This window comes from Gymnoscopelus braueri (assembly GCF_963280865.1).
Source record: "Gymnoscopelus braueri genome assembly, chromosome: 2".
NCBI classification, from domain to species: Eukaryota; Metazoa; Chordata; class Actinopteri; order Myctophiformes; family Myctophidae; genus Gymnoscopelus; species Gymnoscopelus braueri.
Window position 1 is genome coordinate 25705491 of NC_137604.1, and position 22743 is coordinate 25728233.

A 22743-nucleotide genomic window follows, 5' to 3' on the forward strand; every position below is an offset into this window, starting at 1 on the left:
TTTGGATATGTTTATCGCATGGGCCCAGAGATCATGTGTACCGATTTTTGTGAAATTTTGACAAAATATGTGGGAAAATGAGCTAAAAGTGTGTTTTGAAGAAAATGCAAAATGGCGGAAAATCTATCCTGACGCAAATGGGCGTGGCCTATATGGGGAGATGCGTAGTGACCCAAGGAATCCAGGGAAAAAGACCTACGGTTCAAGAGTTATAGGCCAAAACGTAAAGGGCACTGTTATAGCGCCACCATGTGGCCGATTAGTGTAATTATTTTTTCAATAATTTCGGACTAAATTATGAACCTCCCCTCCAAATCTGGTAACTCTAGCTCTTACGGTTTCTGAGAAAAAAATACTTGAATTTGAGTTTTTTCACTTTTCCATTAAAGCGGATGGGGAAATTTAATGCACTAATAAATCAATATCAATTAAACTATTTAACCAATCTCTTAACAAAATACAAGCGCACGATTCCCGGTCAAGACGGTCATTTTGACATATGGCACGAAATTGGGGAATAAAAACTGTGGGAGGAGATGCAGTTTGAAATATTGTTTATTAACATTGTTCAAGAACAATGTTAATACTAGACGCGTCGCAATTCAGGGCAATTGCAAAGTGTGGTTGCGCCGACGCCGGTCGGGACTCGAGGAATACGCTGGGAGGAATACCGTCGGAGGCTGCGCAAATTACATTGTCACGTCACTCCTGAGATCACTTGCGTTTCATTTTGAGAGGATTGATCATAAGGTTTTTGCATCAAACGGTTACATTTTGAGCATTTGTGTGCGCCCCCTATGGATCAAAGTGGAAATTCTTTTGGGGATTTGTTGAGTAAACCACACTTGACATGTGATTCAAATTTGGGATTGACTGGACGTTTTGTTCGTGATTTGTGGTCTTTTTTGTAAAACGGGCCCCTCCCGCTAACTTTGGAAGCCATTTACGGACGAACGGTATGGACTATCAAAATTCTGTTTCGGTCCAGATTATCGCATGGGTCCAGAGATCATGTGTACCGATTTTTGTGAGATTTGGGAAAAATCTGTAGGAAAAGGTGCAAAAAGTGTGTTTTGAAGAAAATTCTAAATGGCGGAAAATCTTTCCTGACGCAAATGGGCGTGGCCTATTTGGGGAGATGAGTCGTGACCCAAGGAATCCAGGTGAAAAGAATTTTTGATTTTACGACCTACGGTTCAAGAGTTATAGGCCAAAACGTAAAGGGGGCTGTTATAGCGCCACCATGTGGCCGAATGGTGTGATAATTTTATTAATAATTTCGGACTAAATTATGAACCTCCCCTCCAAATCTGGTAACTCTAGCTCTTACAGTTTCTGAGAAAAAAATACTTGAATTTGAGTTTTTTCACTTTTCCATTAAAGCGTATGGGGAAATTTAATGCACTAATAAATCAATATCAATTAAACTATTTAACCAATCTCTTAGCAAAATACAAGCGCACGATTCCCGGTCAAGACGGTCATTTTGAGATATGGCACAACATTGGGGAATAAAAACTGTGGGAGGAGATGCAGTTTGAAATATTGTTTATTAACATCGTTCAAGAACAATGTTAATACTAGACGCGTCGCAATTCAGGGCAATTGCAAAGTGTGGTTGCGCCGACGCAGAGTTCTGGGTTGCGGCCATGGGAGTCCAAGGAATCCATCGTCACATAGTAGTTCACAGTTCAGTCCCCAGTGGAACAGATGGTGTTATAGGTCTCAAAATAAATTATTAAAGCAGACTTGCCATTTTTTTAAACCTTATTGTTCTGATCTGAGACATTGTGAGGAGAAAATACCCTGTGTATATAGAGTAAATGGCATATCTGCGATTTGCAAACAAGTTGTAAATACTCGGAAGACATTTCACGTTTTCCCCACACTTATATTATGTCATGTTTTTAGTATAAGATTCAGCACCTTTTTTCCCCAACCTGATAATAGATATTAAATACCTTGTAATGTACTTGTGAATGTCTCACCATATAATACATGTGGAACCATTACGATACTTGTCGACCTGGCTAGTAGCCATACCATTTTGTATATTGTAAGATAGATACTCCCCAGCATATCAGGCACATCAGTGTTACTTAATGGTGTCAATACCACAATGAAAAACTATTGTTTAGCCTACATTGTGACAGACTTGTCATTACCAGGCAGGAGTTTTGGATAAGCTCTAATGTCCATGTAGATTGCTTCACAATTTTACACACAGTAGAGGGATTGAAGTCCATTTTGTCCAGCAGGCAGAGATTATAGTCTGACACTTTCAATTACAAGCTTAAAACACCAAATTATAGAAGGCAAGAATTATTGTCAGTTAAACGAACAACTTGTGTATATTATGTTCATATGTGTATGGGTTTAGGCATTAATGAGATGTTACATTCCAAAGTTTCACTTTTTGTTCAGCTTTAGTAGTGAAGAACCCTTCTGATTGTGAATAGTAAAAACACATCTGTATTCATTGTAAATGTTAAATACATGTGACTAAATACATTACCAAACATATAGATTCACTTTTCAAACACATGGCAAAAAGAAAAATAAGTAGAGACAAAGCAGAGCAGATATAGTTTAAAGTATTTATTAACACAATTGTATTATTGGTACCTTTACTGTAAGCAACACCATTAATATATTTGGTATAATGTCCTATCAATTATTTTTACTATAGTTATTATGATTATATATGTAATTATGGTCATATTTTATGATTCTATATATAGGTTAATATGAGTTATTAGTGACAATTAAACAAATTATATTTTATGATAACTATTACAATGCCTGTAAACAGTTTATTATTATTGACAGATATATTATTGATGCTATAATGGTTATTATTATTACTATTATTACTGTTATTGTCCAAAATTATATTCTAACCTTTAAGTAATTTCAATATTTTCCAGGGTGAAGCAAAAAACCCGCCTCCTATTTCAGCCAATTTAGGAGTGCACGGGGAAAAAATTCTTGCACCGACCCCTTTGTTAAAAAAGGCGATCAAGCAAGCTCCTGGTAAATATATTAAACAAACTAAGAAATTGAACATTCTGAAAAATAAGTAAAACTTTTAGGGCTGCAACTATATTGATTAAGTGAATTATCTCAAAGTGTATTTTGTAGATATCTAATTTTGTATTTATCAATGAATCAATGTGTAACATTTTCCATAATTATTTTGGGATTACATTTATTAGTTTAATTAAGAAATTAAGTCCTATTTTAATGCTTGTATATTGGCTGTTTGAATAAAATTAAATTTTTTGACAACATTTATTAAAAAATAATTTAGTCCTAATAAGTGTTACAGTCTTACAGCCCTAAAAACAAATGGTGAGTTAAAACATTTACAACATGCACATGTAAATATAAGGTAGTGGGTCATGAAAAGGCAGTATACAATCCAAAATAGTTTGTTATGCATTTTTTAGAATTGATTATTTTATGTGTGAGTTTGTTATTAAATTCAGGGATGGCCAATATTGTGTTTATAGAAATTGGGTACTACCGGTTCACGAGCCACAACATAAATGACAATTAGAAATATGACAATTATTCACAAAGAACATTCCTGAAATGTAGAAAAAGGTTAAAGGCAAAAACAATATCAGTGCTGGACGGCTTCTGAAAAACAGGGAAACAAGTGTTAGTGTTCTTTTCAAACAAATGCTTCACAATCAGTAATTATGAAAAAAGACAAAACAATGCTACAATATGAATAATACTAGCGACAAGAGAAAAAAGGTGAGATTTGGCTGCTGCGTAATGGGAGATTCCAAAGTATAGGTGCGGCTACGATGAGGCCCGGTCACTACTTGGGCAGCTGATTCACATGTTCCAGTGATATATCCAATGACAGGGTTGGTGATCAAGAGGTTCCATTGTTCGCAATCCGTTTGTTATTTAGTGTGGCAGATGAGACTTTGCGCTGGAGTGGCACCAGAGAATGATGTAGCGTTGGCTATGAATAGTTCATACCGTCAAACGATCATCTCTGGTGACCACTATTTGGGCAGCTCATTCACATGTTCCAGTGATATATCCAATGACAGGGTTGGTGATCAAGAGGTTCCATTGTTCGCAATCCTTTTGTTATTGAGTGCGGCAGATGTGATTTATAAGAGCAGGTCAGAATGCGTTTGGTGGGAAAGAGCACGATGTCCTTGAAACTAAGGTCTACATGGTTCCAGTGTTTGCAAGCTTGTCTTGCAGGCTATGCACTAGTCCTGATCGGAGGATAATACGCAATACACAGGATCATGGTAGCTGTAGTACGTACGTAGTACTCCAGACTGTAGACATTGCTCTGGTCTTGAGATGTAAATGTGATCCAACAGCGTGTTTTTGTCAGTAGTCTTCTCCTTGATCAGTTGTGTGTATCCTCTGGACTCGAGCAGCATCGCTATCGGAGTACCTACACTGGCCAGTAGATTTTCGTTGAAATCACCACAGACTACGATGGGATGGTGGTCCATCACTTCTAAGGAGTCCAGAAGCGCCTTCAGATTTTCCATGAACGGGTCATCGTAACGTGGTGGTCTGTACACTGCAGCGATCAGAAGCTTGACAGGGGACTCTATCTTGACGACCACAAACTCGAGGTTTGTCACATTGTGTAGGTAACGCTTTTCACATGCCTGGAAATGGTCCTTCACATACACAGCGACGCCACCGCCATTCTGTTCTGCACGTTCAGGACGGCTGGTGTACGAGATGTGCTTGTTGCGGCTGAACATGGTGTATCCATCCAATTGGAGACTGTCAGCCACAAAGGAGCCGGTGAGATGCGTCTCGGTCAAGCACAGGACATCTGCATGGGTCAGTTCGTGATGTTTTTTGATGTCCTGAATGTGTGCCGGTAAACTTTGCGTGTTGTGATGGACAATCGCGAGTGTTTGCGCCTGGCCTGTCGTCTCTCGATACTTCAACAGTGGCATAACACTGTCCAGTGAGGCGGTCTTCATGGATTCCAGGGCAGCTGTGATTGCAGGATCAGCATAGATTTTCTTCGCATCGAAGTCAATGATGTGCAATCCTTGCAATGACGTTGTCCTACTGAGGGCAACGTAGGCCATGCCTGGTTGGAAGATCCGTTTCAAGGAAACCACAGCAGATTGTGTAGTCATGCCTTGGACTTTGTGAGCTGTGCAAGCATATGCCAACTTGATGGGAAATTGCCTACGAAGCGTGTTATTGCTCAGGTGTTCCTCATATCTCTCGACGTACACTTGTGTACTGCCAGGTGTAGTTTTCCGGTATTTCTGTCCTGCTTCAGGCTTGTCTACTACAAGCCAAAGCTTGGCTACTCTACTTCCGTCCTCGTTTACGTGCATCTCTACACTAGCCATCTTGCCAAATGTCCCGTTCACAAGGCCATCCTCCACATCTATGTTCCTGATGATCACGATTGGGGCGCCTTCTGCAACCTGCAAGTTGTCAAGAAGATCGTTCTGCTCTCCTGTACAGGGACTGGCAAGGCGAGTCTTGTGGTTATGGACTTGTTTGTAGTCTTCCGCGGGTATGTTGACGATGTGGCTGTGGAGCGCAGACAAAGATTTGGCGTTGTGTTCGGACACCTCTTTGTTGGTTGCGAAGATGTGCACAACATCCTTAGGACAACGGTCACGCACAGTCACTCTCTGAGCAAGGAGTGCTTTGTCTGTGTCACTCAGCGGATCCTTCTTCGCTTTGACTCTCAACCTATTCAGAAGCTCTGCGTAGGGCAGATCATCTTTCTGTCGCATGATCTCGGTCAACGTGATCATCTGAAAGTGTTCGAGCAGAAGGTCCGGTTGGCCTTCCTCGAGCACACAGAGCGGTTTCCCACTTGACGTTGGAGGGAGCTGGTAAAAGTCGCCTACTACAAGTACCGACATGCCGCCGAATGGCCTCTTACTGCCTTTAATCTCCTGCAGTCTCCAGTGGATGTAGATAAACATAGCCTTTGAAATCATCGACACCTCATCTATGACGATGATCTCCGCATTTCCCAGCTTTGCCCTCACGTCATCCAATTTGTTTCCCAGTCCTATGTAGGGTGGTTTCAGTTTTCTTGGCAACTTCAACAGGGAATGCAGTGTGTTTCCCGCGATGTTGTATGCCGCAGTTCCTGTAAACGCAGACAGCAGCACTGTGGGCATGGATGCGTCCGTCTCCTCAAACAGTCTGGGGAGTCGACGGAGAATCCGTGTTGCCTCACCGTAGATGCACTTGATCAGGTGTGATTTGCCAGTTCCAGCACCCCCAGTGACAAAGAAGAAGAAGGGTTCGGGTTTCTGGTCGAGTACGCTCTTGAAGCACCATTCACGTACAGAGTGAAAGATGGAGGCTTGAGTCCGGTTGAGGTTTCGACACATTGAACGCAGATAATCGAGGCTCATTTGCGGAGCCGATACCCTGTGACCAACAATTGTACCCACCTCTTGACAACTGAACTCTGGGACGTCGTCTTGTTCGTCGTCTGCCTGTGGATCTTGATCTTGTTCGGCAAGACATTCCATCCGCTCGAGCTCATTTTCTGGGGCAATGTTGGCCCACGCATCTTCCGCAGGGCCATGCTTCATGAATTCCTCTAATGCTTCTTCCATCGATTTGCTGTGTTTTTCATACCTCATTTTGTTCTCATCAACAATGGCATTTGCGCGGCATGTCCATTTTTGTCCAGGTATTTTCACAGACGCAGAGTCGTAGAACTCCTTGTAGGTGGGGAAGATTGCGGTTTTCAGTGTGGTCTGATAGCGATGCGGAAGGTAAGCCTTCAGCAAGTTGCCGAAGTATTTCTCGGGGTCCTTCTGTTCCGAGAACTTCGCGTATCTGATAACCGCGGGTCGGCCATCCGTCGAGCGTTTCTTAATGGTTCCCATGTTGTCAGACAGCTTCAGGCAATCTGGCTTTTTTGCTTCGCTACCGTACACAATCCTGTACTCGGATGCAAATTCTGCTAGACACATGTTGTCAAACACCAGTGTTTTGGGTCTGGCGTTGTATTTGTCAAGAAGCCCTGACATCCACACTTGGTTCGAATCGGCTGGTCTTTTCTGCAGCAAGCTGAGCGGGAGGCTCATTTTCATTGCATTGTCATCCGTCGGGAGGAAGACAACTTCGCGGGAGCATTCCTTCAATTGCAAGCTGCAAGTTCGGGCCACTGCCTCCTGAGAGCTAACCTGTCTGTTTTTCACATATGCGTGAACAAGTTCGTTCATTGCACCCCTTTCGGTCACTTTTGTGGGGTCTATGCCTTCGACTACTTGTTTCAGAAGCTCACCCATCTCATGTTCGGCCTTGGATATGTAGGACAGCATGTATGAGATGCAAACAAAGTGGTCCAGGACAAACTGGATATCCATGTTGGCATTCCAGGCCTCCAGCAAAACTGGGTTGTAGTTGTTCACATAGCAGTCCTTGACTCCACGCTTCATCAAGAGGACCTGGACATTCCTCAAGTCTTCAAGATAGCTGTCGTACTCTTCGTGAGTCAAATTGCACTTTGCCAGCAACTCTGAGAGATCGGTCAGTTCTGATGGCAAGTCCAGAAGTAGATCATACAGAGGTTTGAGTTTGGCCAAAGCAGCTTGTGCTCTTGCCCTCTGTTGTTTGCCTATGCCTTCGGTACTCCTCTTTGCACTTTCGTTTGCTCCTTCATTTCCTCCTGTTGCGCCCCTTTCGTTTTCATCCGTGACTTCCTCCGTTGGATCAACTGGCGTTGGGTTAGTTAACCAGGTTGTGTCCACTGGTGCCTTGGGGAATCCAAACCTGCATGTCTTGTTACCTTTCTTACAGGACTTTGTGTGGTTTTTGCTGTGCATCTGAACTTCTTGGACAATTCGGTGAAGCACAGGATTTTCGTTTGGATCAGGCAGCTGGCACGAAATGTAGCGGTCCGCAAATTCGCATATCTTCTCGTCCGAGTCTTCTCCAAGTTTGGGGGCGTCGGCTACCCACATTAAGGCGTGAACATGCGGCGAACCCCGGTTTTGATACTCGATTCTATGGAACCAGTCTATGACGTGTCCGATTGGGCGAGCATCAGACAACAGCAGTTTTGTATACGCAGAACGAACTCGCTTGTCAAACATTCGCATGGTAGTCACTGCATTGCTTCTGAGGATGTCGCACTTCTCATTCCAGTCCAGCTTGTCAAAATCCACAATTTGGCCTTGCTGTGCTTTTATTGCCGTTATGACCTCTGGCCATCTGAATTCTGCAGCACTTAAGGTCAAAAAGAAGGTAGGTGGGCCTAACTGACGGACCATGGCAAATAAATCATACATGGTCTTCTGCCAGTAGGCTGGCGTCCCCCTCAGGGGTTGCATGAACCTTGTTGCATCCCGGTTTCTGACCAGTCTCTCAACTTCATGCTTGTCCTGCAACATCTTGTTGGAGATCCTGCGACCATCCTTGCTAAAGGGTTTGCCCTTCCTCAATTGAATTGAGATGGTGTTTTTTGCCAAGTGGGTCTCTGTAACAAACTGGGCAAAAAAGAGATAGCTTTGGTCTCTCGCAAAACGATCATCAACATTGAAAAGCCTTGCGTTGAAGTACCTGCTTGGTGTCAGTTTGAGCTTTCTCTTACGATCCAACGTGTTCTCTCCAGTTGGAAACAATGTAGGGAAGGCCCTTGCTTCGAGGTTAGGGGCTGTGCTATAGCTGACAGGCCTGTTTCCTTCAGCTGGGGCGATGCAGAATATGCCATCTCCGTATGTCATTGTCTCTTGTCCAATGTCATCCGGTTCCAAGCAACTGTCCAGGCCATGTCCAGGTCTCAGCGCATCTTGCTCATCTTGGGCAGTGGGTGGATGTTGATCCACTCTCTGTGACGGGTCGAGAGATTCAGTCGCATCGGCTACTTCCATCATTTCGGCGTCGTCACAACTGTCCATGACTTCGTCTGTGCCTGTCTGTTCAACAGTGGGTAGGTCTTCAAGTTCAACAGTGGGTAGGTCTTCAAGCTGGCCCTCCACATTTTCATCGTTGATGCTCTCATCATCTCGGATTGTGATGTTTTTGTAGTCGGGGTGTGTCTCAATGAGTTTCCTCAAGCCCAGTAAGACATTGGTCATATTGACAGTGTGAAACAAATGATGGCCTTTGTACCGCAGACGTCTCTTCAGTTTCACCCTGTACAAACGGGATGAGTCGAGCCTTCTGGGTAGGGTGTTTACTGTGGTTTCCACGTCTGCTGGCACGCACACCACAGCACCATATATAGCACTCTGTTTGCCTTTAGGAAGTGTGAGAATCTTGGCAAATGGTATGTCTATTGCCGATAATTGTCTTTCCAGCACATTGAGTTGGCGGAGCTCTGGAGGAATGGGTGCAAGTTCCAGGTTGTTTGCGACAGCCAAGCGTGGCATTCTTCCTGCTACTACACTTTTGTGACAGCATTGACAAATCCACTCTTTTCGCCTTTCTTCGGGTACAGTGCAATCTTCCGGCCCTCCACATTGATCATCACACGAATGAAGGTATTTGCCTGTTAAGCAGGCAGCAACCACGGCGGGTTTGATCGTGTAATTTGACCGATGACAAACATTCACTTGACCAGCGAAAAGAGTCCGATGGCACGTTGTGCACACAAAAGTTGGTCCATGTTTTATGACTTTATGGAAACTCGCTATAGCGCCTTGTAGTAGCCCATTCTGTTGGGGTGCGGGAGCTACATCTATCCTCACAGTATCTAAATCTTTACTCGCTTTTACAGCAATGCCCCGTTTGCGCAGGATATCACATAAGTCCTTGTATCTATTTCTTATTCTTATTGAACGTCGGATGTCACGGCGCATCTTGAAGAATGGGTCCGTTTTGCATCTGCGGGCCATGTAGGACTTCATGTGTTCCCTAACCTTTTCCCTGAACTCCTCATCTTCTCTGAACCTCTTGTTTACATAAACATTGTGCTTCTTTCTAAACTCATCATCATTGAGCCTCCTTTTGCCATAAGCCGACTTCTTCGCTCTGAATTCTTCATCTTCTCTAAATCTCCTGTTGTCATATGCCTTCTTGAATTTGTTTTGCTGTTCCTTGAATTTTTTATCCGTTATACATCTCATGGCAATGTATTTGTTCATGTATTCCTTCCTTGGAGTCCTCGGTTTTTCCTTGGTATCAGATTGCAGTTGATCCTCTCTTTGTCTCCTCATTATTTTCAGTTTCCGTTGTCGACTCATTTTGTTGGCTCTTTCATTTGTAGTGTCTGACATCACTTGTGTTGATGGTGAATGTCCTGCCTGCAAAGATTGCTTGGTGATTGGAGGTTCAGTGTTTGTTTCATCCTGGCTAGTTTGATCGACAGGCTCTTTGTGATGCAGGTTGTCAGGATGAATTTGCACTGTTGACAGATGGGGTGACCGAGCATTTGTCTGTTCAAATGTCACTGGCATGAAGTCAAACTGCATTTGGTCAATCCTGTTCGATGAATGTGAGAAGTCAATTAGCTGATCAATCTTAGCGAACAGATCATCCAACTGAGTGAAGGTCATCATTACAGCTTTTCCTCCAGACAAAGGTAGGCCATCAGCACTTCTCTGGTGAGAGTCAAACAGTCCATATCTTCCAGACCTGTCTCTAAAAACGGCAATGGTGTGTGGTGATACTGTTAGGAGTGCATATTTGACATTCTCAGACAGACACTTAAGTCTTTCCTGAAGCTTCAGCCACCAATGCCGTCGGTAGGGCTCTGCCTCAGCTCTCATATATCCCATGTCCACGTTAGATTTTTTCACGGAGTACATATTGTGTTCCGTTTCCACCTTGAGAGGTACTTCCTCCATTGTCAGCTGCCATGACTTAAACTGCTTCTGTCTAATTAGTTGTCCTATTGTTCTTTTATACAGGCTGTCTCCCTTGTCCAGTATCTTGTCAAGATCATCCATCTTCAAGTCAAGACCTTCATGTTGGTGTGCCAAAAATGTCAGAGCCATGCATGTACACTGCCGATTCTTTGACATTTGGGAAAACTTATGATGATTTTGGCTTTTGGATGCCTGCACAGATTTCACAGAAGGTGGCGCGGTGCATGCTTGTTGTACAGGGTCATTGTTGGAAAGGTCCATGGCCGCGCCAATGTTATCTTCAACATCAGACTGTGCATGTTGCTGAGCTGTTTCTACCACAGGCTCCATGGCTGGAGTAAATGTATTTTGTGTCCCTTCATCGAACTCTGTGCAACTGTTTGGTGAATATGTATGGGCCTTTTTAGCTTCCCAGCTTTTCTTTTTAGCGAAAGATCTCTTCCCACGACAAGGCATGATGTCACCGAGTTTTAGATTTGAACTTTTATTAAAATTTACTGTCTTTACCAAAAAAACAACCTTCAATACTAGTGTAGCATTAGTCACAAATCACTGTAGGCATCTAGAATCAACTTACTTACCGTTAAAAAGTCACCAGAAGAGCTGTTCCGATCTGATGAACTCTAGAAAAAAAAGAGAACAATTTCAGAATAGCGCTATAGTTTTACAATATAATTACATTTTATGACAGTAGATTTTCAGGCCGCTGCGCAGCCTTCAAACCTAGTTATAAGTTGCACTGCTATGAGCATGGGTCACTGAAGCATGGCCATTTGAAGTGTTATACACTGCTATTGCACAGAGCATGTTCGGAACTGAAAAACATTTTTGATGAAAATCTTTGTCTATGATCAAGTATCGGTATATATGAAGTCATTTCTCTGACTGCGTTGAGTTCTTTATCTTTCCATAATGTGCATTATTGGTGTGTTAGCAATCTAACAGCTGCATTTGTATGTATGGTGCATATATATTTTATTGATATCCATCTACCATTTATGCTATTATGGCTATAACAGACAAAGCTGACATTCCCTTGTTGAACTTTAACTATTCAAGATTTTATACAGTATTAACCAAAACATTTGGAGAAGTCTAACAAAAGAGAGAAAGTATTACATAAGCATATATGTATACCAAAGATTATGTATATGATGAGTACACCATAGAATTGAAGTACGCATATCATCTGCATAGTTTATCTTAGGTAAAGCAGTGTGGGAAAATAATGCATTAATTCATAAGTTTACTGTTGCAAACACTAATGTTACCATTTATCTGTAGAGTAATGGTGTAACCATTTTGTTGTAATCCATTTGAATTTTTTGATTAAAAATGGTTGGCAGCTTTGGCCAAATTGGATCCTATATAGTCATGACCTTTTTAATATGTGTGGAAACAGAATGCAACTAGAGAAAGTGCTTCTCGGAGCACAGGTCTCCAGTCTCCACCAGGTCAGGTAGGTTATTATGGGCCAGCAATGTTTGGAATTCGTCAATCAGGATGAATATGAAAAACTGTACAGATTTGTTTTGATCACTTGACTATGAAGATAATGTGTACCGATTTGCGTGATGTTTGGACAACATTTGTGGGACTAATTTAAAAATTGTTTTGCAAAAACCGGCCTCTGATGGAGCTATAATAGGGCAATGCTAAGAGGGTGGCACTTGTATCTCAAAGTAGTGCGAATGTGCGTGCAAAGTTTCACCGCAATCAGACGGTGCTATAATGATTTGTGGTATTCTAGATGTCAATCTTAGCTAATCAGGGTGGAATATGAAAGGTCAGATCCGTTAAAAGACCTGGACCTGGACTGCGCAGAGACCTGGACATGGCCTGGACAGTTGCTTGGAACCGGATGACATTGGACAAGAGACATCCGTCTTGATCACATGACTATTTGCGTGCAATTTGGATAAAATCTGTAATATCAAATATAAGTTTTACACAAGTCAGCCACCTGAAGGCGCTATAACAGGCAGATGTGAAAAATGCAGGGCAAAGGCTTTTTCTTGGCCACTAGGGAGTGTGCATACAAAGTTTTACACATATCGTGCAGTTATAGGTACAAACATGAATCGACCTGCTATAGCGCCACCATGAGGCTGACGTGACATTTTTCAAGTGGCATTTCTTCCTCTGCCAAGTGGGAATGTGCTTGCAAAATGTCACAGAAATTGCACGCCGTGTTCATGATTTGAGGAATTTTGTTCAAAACGGACCACTCCTGCAAACTTTGGAAGGCAATCTTAGCCAATCAGGATGGAATATGACAAATCTGAAAGACCAGTTTCGTTTAATGACAATAGAGACACTGTGTACCGATTAGCGTCATATTTGGACAACATGTGTAGAAGCACGGTCAAAAAAAAATCGGCCTCCTGGTGGCACAATTACAGCCCCATATGACTTTTTTGGGACATAATTCTGCTCTGGCATCCAGAGAGCGTGTGTGCACAGTTTCACTGCCATCAAGCCAACGGTACCAGAGATTGACTGTCCACAGACAGAATGACACACACACAGGGTGCAAAACAATCTCAGGCATGCCTTCCGGCCTGGCGGAGACAATAAAGTGTGCAAAATAAGCTAAAATAATAGGAGTTGGCATTTAAAAAAGAAAGAAAGTGTTTCAATTAAGCTAATAATCTGGGGACCAACGAAATAATTTGGGGACCCCTCTGGGAATCTTGATAACCCCATGCATGTAATGCGCCAATCTCTGTGAGGACGGCAGTCAGAGATTATTCCATGATTTTTTTAAAGGTACAGTAAAATCACCGTTTTTGCTGTATTTTAGACAAAATTATAAAAGCAAGTGCATATAGTGACATTGGCAGATCTACAAGCTCACAAGTGATCTACAATCTGACAAGTGAGCTTGTAGATCGGCCATTTATAATAAGGCTAAAAGTTTAAAGTGAGCTTGTAGATCTGCTATTTTCAAATATGTATAATGCCTGGTTATCACATGGCTACAGATGTCTGCCAATTTGGGAGATAATTTTCAAATAGCCAAAGTTTAGATAGATTTAAACAATAATCAAAATCTACAAAGTAAGAGTTTTCAAATTATTGTAGTGGATTACAAGTACAATATTTGTCCATCTATGCCAACTGCCAACATACCAGATCAGCAATTCAACACTGTGCAGTACTCACACCGCAAATGTACACAGATAGACAGACACAATCTGAGCACAAGGGCGTGACCATGTCAATATAGGGACAATAGCAGATCTACAAGCTCAGAAAATGAGCTTGTAGATCTGCTATTTTAAATGAGTGGTGTGACAATGTGAACCACACACACACCCACCTCATCTCAGCCCTAGTTTCTCCTGTTAGTGGCTAGTGGTCTGTTTATTAATCACAAATGTTGAAATTTTCACAGAATATGGTGGAGGTGGATTGTGACACAATGTTATAAAAAACAATCATGTAGCTAACAAAGCTAGCTCTGAAACATGACTTCAACCTGGTGTTTGCACTTTATCCATTTACGGCCTGTACATCTACATAAAAGTTTGAGAACCACTGCCTACTACTGACTACTTCATCATACAAGAGTGTCACACAATAAGAGTAAAAAGAGCAGATCTACAAGCTTCCAACGTGTCTTGGTGCTCCACCTTTCTATGTGAAGGACCCGCAAAATGATATGCATTTGGCCGCAGACCCCATCTCAAAATATGTTGTTCCAGGAACTCCCAGAAGCACATATCGGAGTTAAAAAATGTTCGCAGAGGACCCCCAATATGATATGTATTTAGCAGCGGACCCTTATGTCAAAATATGTTGTTCCAGGGATCCCCAGAAGCACAGATCAGAGTTAAAAATGTTTGCAAACTTTCAAGATTTTTCAAATATAGCAGATCTACAAGCTCACTTGGTGCTGCGCTATGATCAGCCAAATCAGCAATGCAACACTATACAGTACTCACACCAAAAATGTACACAGATAGACAGTCAGAGCAGAAGGGCATGAGCATGTCAATATAGGGACAATATCAGATCTACAAGCCTCTGAGATGTAGTGGATAGAAGTATAAGTACAATATTTGTCTATGCCAACATACCAAATCAGCAATGCAACACTGTACAGTACGACATCACAAATGTACACAGATAGACAGACACAGTCTGGGCACAAGGGCGTGAGCATGTCAATATAGGGACAATAGCAGATCTACAAGCTCAGAAAATGAGCTTGTAGATCTGCTATTTTAAATAAGAATAAGTGGTGTGACCATGTGTGACCCCCCCCCCCACCACCCACCCACCCATCCACACACACCCACCCACCTCATCTCAGCCCTAATTTATCCTGTTAGTGGCTAGTACATCTACATAAACGTCCTTGAAACCAAGAAGTTTGAGAACCACTGCCCTACTTCATCATACAAGAGTGTCACACAATAAGAGTAAAAATAGCAGATCTACACGCTGCCAACGTGTCTTAGTGCTCCACTTTTCCATGTGAATGACCCCCAAAATGATATGCATTTGGCCGCAGACCCCCATCTCAAAATATGTTGTTCCAGGAACTCCCAGTAGCACATATCGGAGTTAAAAATGTTTGCAAAGGACCCCCAAAATAATATGTATTTTGCCACAGACCCTTATGTCAAAATATGTTGTTCCAGGGACCCCCAGAAGCACAGATCAGAGTTTTTTTTTGTTGCAAACTTTCAAGATTTTTCAAAAATAGCAGATCTACAAGCTCACTTGGTACTGCGCAATGAGCTTGTATATCTGCTATTTTTGAATAGCCAAATAAATCTAAAATGACAGCGATCCCGGTCTTAAAGGGTCTTAAAGGGTATACAAAATTCAGGCATGCCTAGCACTTATCATAATATAAGTAAATCAAGCTATCGATATTGGCAATGGCTCCTTAAAACTGGCTCTGGATTGACCCAAAGACACACACAAGTGAGCATGTTTGTTTGTCAGGTACTTATTAAAGCATACTATCAAATGGAAATGAATATACTAAATAATACATTGCATCCACAACGTGAAAACACAGCAACCATACCAATTGACTACACCACTGTACCAGAATGCAAACAGTCTTACTTAAGTAGGGGTGCTGTTAGTATACTCCTTCTAGGTGACACAGTAACTGCCTTTAAAACGAAATTGTGATTTTGAGAGACCAATTTCATCCAATCAGGAGAGAGAACTCATACAGGACACAGCCTATACAATCAAGTTATTGATTATGATTGGATGAAATTGCCAACCCACTCTTTATTTTGGGTTTAAAAAGGAACTGCAGACTGAGACGGGGTGTTCCGTGTTACTAAACAAACACAAAGCAATGATGGCTATCAGCATATAGCTTTCTATAAACTGGACAGTAGCAAAGAAACAGTGCCAAGATAGATCTTGAAAACTGTCATATTGTGCTGAAACATTGGCCACAATAGATAAGACAGGCACAGAGGAGACACAATCAGGGCCTGTTAATGGAAATCAACAATGGGTCATTTATTCAACCCCTAGCCACACCTCTAATCACCCCCTTATTATCACCTTTCAGTCAGCTGACAACTCTATAGAAAGTTGAAGCAACAAATACTTTTCACCTGGATACCAGTGGTTCAAACTATTGTAATATCAAAAGAACTTCCATTTTTAGCCAATGCATTAGACCAGACCCCCATAACCTAGTATCTCTGTGTATTTAGATGTAACCAAATAGACCCTTACGGGTCCATTTATATTGTATCCAAGGGTTACATTTATACACTCTAGGAGTTAAACACCACACAAACACACAAAAATGTTTGCAAATGTTCAAGATTTTTCAAAAATAGCAGATCTACAAGCTCATAGTGCGACACTCAATGCCATTTTATGAGCTTGTAGATCTGCTATTTATGAATTGGCAAAGAAATGTAAAATTACAGATATGTTCCCGGTCTTTAAGGGTAATACAAAATGTGTGCATGCCAGCCACTTCACAATATATAGTAAATCAAGCAGAGACTATTTGTTCCAATTGTGAAATATAATGTAGGTTGATTTTGGGAGACCAATTTCATCCAATCAGGAGAGAGAACTCATACAGGATACAACATATACAAGCATTGAAAGTGATGACCCCAATACAAATTTAGGTTGGTTAACTTAAACAAACCTTGCAGTTGTGTCTGTCAGGCAGGGTCTGTCCCTCGAACACGGTTGTCCAGTGTCCACCCACAGGACCTGTTCAGAAATATAGTATTTTAGGCACCAAAGTTACATACATCCACATAAAACTATACTACTATCACTTGAGGACAAAGTAAGCAACCACTGTGTCAAACTATAGCTTACTCCTGGTCAAATACTTTCAATCTGTTTAATGCTTTTTATCACATGGTTCCAGAGAAACTACAAGCTCACAGGTGAGCTTGTAGATCTGCTATATTCAGTATATAGTTCCACATCTCTGCTGAGATCTACCCATTGTTTAAGCCATTAAGAGCAGGAACGGATCTGTGTAACCAGTTTAACCATTATTTTATACTTTGGCTTTTAAAAAATAGCAGATCTACAAGTTCATGGCGGGACACACAGATGAAGTTAAAAATGTACGCAGATTTTCAAAAATAGCAGATCTACAAGTTCATAGCGTGGCACTCGGTGTCGCACTAGGTCTGTGGCAAAATACATATCAATTTGGGGTCCATCAACATATAAAGGTTTGAGAACCACTGATATTACTGCAACCTAAGTTTTAAAAAAAAAACTATTAGGATTTAGAAGACATTTGTTGATTCCCCAGAAGCAATGATTTGAGATACAAAAATATATATTCAAAGATGTGCATCAGTTTAAGATTTAAAAAAAAACATGTATAGCAGATCTACAAGCTCACAGCGCGGCACTCTGTCCTGCACTATGAGCTTGTAGATCTGCTACATTTGTTTGAAAAAAACCTAAGTTGCTATATCAGTGGTACTCCAAATATTCCATGTGAAAGACCCCCAAAATGATATGTATATGGTAAGACTCCCATCTCAAAATATGTTGTTCCAGGGACAGTTAATTTTTTTTGCAAATGTTCAAATGTTAGCAAAAATAGCAGATCTACAAGCTCATAGTGCGACACTACCCAGAAGCGATGATTTGAGATACAAATGTTAGCTTTTAAATACATATTCAAAGATTTGCGTCAGTTATCAAGATTTAAAAAAATATATAGCAGATCTACAAGCTCATAGCGCGGCACTCTGTGCAATCAGTGGTACTATTCCATGTCAAGGACCCCCAAAATGATATGCATTTGGCTGCGGACCTCAATTTCAAAATATGTTCTTCCAGGGACCCCGAGAAGCACAGATCATAGTCAAAATATGTTGTTCAAGGGACCCCCAGAAGCCCCAATATATATTTGCATTTGGCCGGGGACACGCATTTTAAAACTATGTTGTTCCAGACTCTCAGTCAGAAGCACAGATAAGAGTTAAAAATGTTGGCACATTTTCACGATTTAAAAAGAATAGCAGATCTACAAGCTCATAGCGTAGCACTCGGTGCTTGTATATCTGGTATTTTTGAAAAGCCAAAGAAATCTAAAATGACAGAGATGCATCAGCAACTATACCAGAACTGTACCAGTATGCTGACAGTGTTACTTATGTAGGGCTTCTGGTATGCGCCTTCTGGGTTAACACAGTAACTGCTTTCAATACCTTATGACCGGGGACACATCTGTGTGTCAATTTTAGATTTCTTTGGCTATTCAAAAATAGAAGATCTACAAGCTCATAGCGCGGCACTGAGTGTGTGTCACACACCTCACCTCAGTCCTACATTCTCCTGTTAGAGGCTAGTTGTCCATCTTAATCACAAGTTTTAACAGAATAAATATAACAAGCAAAGTCAATTAAAAACTGAATCTTGTTATATAAGCAAGGTAGTCACATACTGTACATAGAATGCTGAGACAGTGTAGTGCCTTATGCTTTAAAAAAATACACAAGTATTCAAAGGCATCTACAAATATTTGCCAAACATATCAAATATAGTGAGAAAAGCAGAAATAGTAGATCTACAAGGTCACTTGTAAAAAATAATATGCTGCACCATGAGCTTGTATGTGCCATTTTTTCAAAATCGTGACATTTTGAGATGGAAGTCCACGGCCAAATACATATCATTTTGGGGGTCCTTGACATGGAAAAGTTGGAGCACCACTGATATAGCAACATACGTGTTTTTCTAATTATTTATAGAATATATATTCAAAGATTGGCACAATTTTTCAAAAATACCAGATCTACAAGCTCATAGCGCAGCACCGAGTGGCACGCTATGAGCTTGTAGATCTGCCATTTTGACCCCAAGACCATTTCCATAATGGCAACATTAGATGATTACAAATGTGTCAGGTTTGTATGTTAAACAAACCTGGCTTGCAGTAGTTAGTCTGGAAGAGGTCTGTCTGCTCTCTCTGTCACCAACAAACAAGATCTCCACCACACCTGCAAATGAATTAAAACATTTTTTATTTTAGACAAAAAGTTAAACTGAAGAAGATATATTTGTTATTGATTTACATAGACAGCTGCTCACACCACATCTTATCTAGATCTACAAGTGAGCTTCTACATCTGCTATATTCAGTTGTTTAAATGTGCTTTCCATTGAGGTCATTTATTCTAAGCACAAAAGTGAGCTTGTAGATCTGCTACTTTTCAATCTGTAAAAATATTGTGCGCACACACACACACACACACACACACACACACACACACGTGTTTGCACTTTGTCCATTTACGGCCCGTACATCTACATAAACGTTCACATTTCAAATATAAAGTGCTTACCTCATGGCCACGGATGTTAAAAGTATGTAGGGGCCCACAAAAGTACCAGTATGTTCCGTATTGTTCAATAAAAAGCATTTTAATCCGATCGGTGGCCAGTCTCAGCATTTCCCCCATGCTTTCAACCGTGTGACCCTATCGGTTGCGATGTGTATTGCACTCTGATACAATATAACTCTATGAGCAAATGGCCACCGATCGGATTAAAAGTATTTTAATTGAACAATACGGAAAATGCGGGTATTTCTGGGCAGCCGTACATAATCGTAACATTCGTGGCCATCGGGTAAACACTTTGTTTGAAAAGTGAACGTAGATGTACGGAACAAAACGGGAAAAAGTGCAAACACCAGGTTGGACTTCATCCATGACGATGCAACGTTAGCTTGGAAAGTAGCATATATGGCTAATGGATGGATTATACTATAATATACCAATTATATTATTACTCACCTCACACAAAAGACGACCAAATGAAACTCCTCCGAAGAAAAGATGTAGATCAGTGATATGATGTAAAAGTAAATGAAGTTTAATTGTTTGCAATTTCTCTCGCAACAACGTTACCGACCAGCAAACAATTCAAAGTTCTGAGAAGGAGGGAGAAGGGGGGCGGTCCATGTGGGCAGAGCGGGTTGCCAGATTTTGCGACAGAAACAAGCAACCAGGTCTATGAAAACAAGCCCAAAAGAAGCGAGCCGCCCTTCGCCCTTTAAACACTACGCTATTTGAAAAAAGCCGATCTACAAGCTCACAACTCCTTGCGATAAGAAACTGCACTTTAAGAAAGAAAGCCAAAAATTAACAACCACAAATATTTACGAGCAACTTTAAAGAGAAAGTAGCCAACATTCGCTTATAATAAGCGGACATGGCAACGTTGAGCGTGTCTCGTTACATCATCCGGCCGGAAACACAGTTTCACACATCAGTTCCGCAAATTCGTGCGTAGGTCTAAAAATTCTGGCCGTAGCCACCAGCGTTGCCACATTGTGCGAGAGAAATAAGCAACTAGGTCATGAAAACAATCCCAAACGAAGCGATTAGCTCACATGAGCACTCTAACCCTATACATTGACTCTTTGAAAATAGCCGATCTACAAGCTAACAACAACACTGCATGTATGAATGATAGAGCAGCAGCATAAAAACACATAGATTGTCCAACTATCTGTAAGTGTGTGTATGTATATATATATATATATATATATATATATATATATATATATACATACATACATACATACATATATATATATATATATATATATATACATATATATACATATATATACACATATATATATATATATATATATATATATATATATATATATATATATATATATATATATATATGTATATGTATATGTATATGTATATATATATATATAAAATAAACAGCAGCCAACTAAGCTGAATGTCTGCATGATAGAACAGCATTAAAACAAACGTAAATGTAACTAAAAAAAGAAGTTAAGAAGAAGAAAAATATTTTGTAACCTCTGAAAATGATCCTTACATAAAAGAAGGAATGTTACTGAAATATTTGTATGTAGTTATTTAGTTTGGTATAACGAAAAACTATAAGAACATAAAGAAACAACAACAACAATAATAATAATAATAATAATAAAAAATATTATTATTATTATTATTATTATTATTATTATTATTATTATTATAAAGCCAGGTAGATTCCTCCAAGGATCTCTCAAATGTCTCCTAAACATTTTATTTTAAATTAAATTAACAATAAATATCAATTAAATAATAAAAGTTATTGAAAAATAAAATAAAATAATCCAAATTAAGTCACAGGCTTATACATTTGTTGTCAGCCCCTCCCACTAATTGGGTCAAAACGTAAAGGGGGCTGTTATAGCGCCACCATGAGGCCGACTGGTGTAATTATTTTTTCAATAATTTCGGACTAAATTATAAACCTCCCCTCCAAATCTGGTAACTGTAGCTCTTACGGTTTCTGAGAAAAAAATACTTGAATTTGAGTTTTTTCACTTTTCCATTAAAGCGGATGGGGAAATTTAATGCACTAATAAATCAATATAAAAAAAATCTATCCAGACGCAAATGGGCGTGGCCTATATGGGGAGTTGCATCATGACCCAAGGAATCTAGGGAAAAATAAATTTTGATATTACGACCTACGGTTCAAGAGTTATAGGCCAAAAGGTAAAGTGGGCTGTTATAGCGCCACCATGTGGCCGACTGGTGTGATTTTTTTTTAAATAATTTTGCAATAAACTATTAACCTCCCCTCCAAGTCATGTAACTGTAGCCCTTATGGTTTCCGAGAAAAAAATACTTGAATGGGAGTTTTTGCAATTCCCATTAAAGTGGATGGGGAAATTTAATGCACTAATAAATCAATATCAAAAAATCTATCCAGACGCAAATGGGCGTGGCCTATATGGGGAGATGCGTCGTGACCCAAGGAATCCAGGTGAAAAGAAATTTTGATTTTACGACCTACGGTTCAAGAGTTATAGGTCAAAACGTAAAGGGGGCTGTTATAGCGCCACCATGTGGCCGATTGGTGTGATTTTTTTTTAAATAATTTTGGACTAAATTATGAACCTCCCCTCCAAATGTGGTAACTCTAGCTCTTACGGTTTCTGAGAAAAAAATACTTGAATTTGAGTTTTTTCACTTTTACATTAAAGCGGATGGGGAAATTTAATGCACTAATAAATCAATATCAATTAAACTATTTAACCAATCTCTTAGCAAAATACAAGCGCACGATTCCAGGTCAAGACGGTCATTTTGAGATATGGCACAACATTGGGGGATAAAAACTGTGGGAGGAGATGCAGTTTGAAGTATTGTTTATCCGGAATAATAAAGTTCATCAAGTACTATAGTCTGGTTGCCCTGTTAGGGCAACCACACTAACTAGACGCGTCGCAATTATGGGAAATTGCAAAGTGTGGTTGCGCCGTCGCCGGTCGCAGGTTGCCGCCGCCCGGACTTGAGGAATATGCTTGGAGGAATACCGTCGGAGGTCGCGTGACGTACCATTCGAATTTGGTGCTGATTGGATCCTGATACATGGCGTTTTGATTTGAAGAAATAGGCCCCTCCCA

General features: G+C 40.6%; 1 protein-coding gene and 1 long non-coding RNA gene across 2 annotated transcripts in view; one reads left to right on the forward strand and one right to left on the reverse strand.

The window, feature by feature from the left end:
• adgrl3.1 (adhesion G protein-coupled receptor L3.1) overlaps positions 1 to 22743 on the forward strand; it is a 246164-nt gene that overhangs the window by 85096 nt on the left and 138325 nt on the right. The window lies entirely within an intron of this gene.
• LOC308097172 lies at positions 2609 to 20217 on the reverse strand. The gene is made up of 5 exons (XR_013934190.1): positions 20090 to 20217; positions 19218 to 19291; positions 16960 to 17027; positions 11390 to 11431; positions 2609 to 3642 (listed from the first exon to the last, which is right to left on the reverse strand). It is a non-coding gene; the product is annotated as an uncharacterized lncRNA (long non-coding RNA).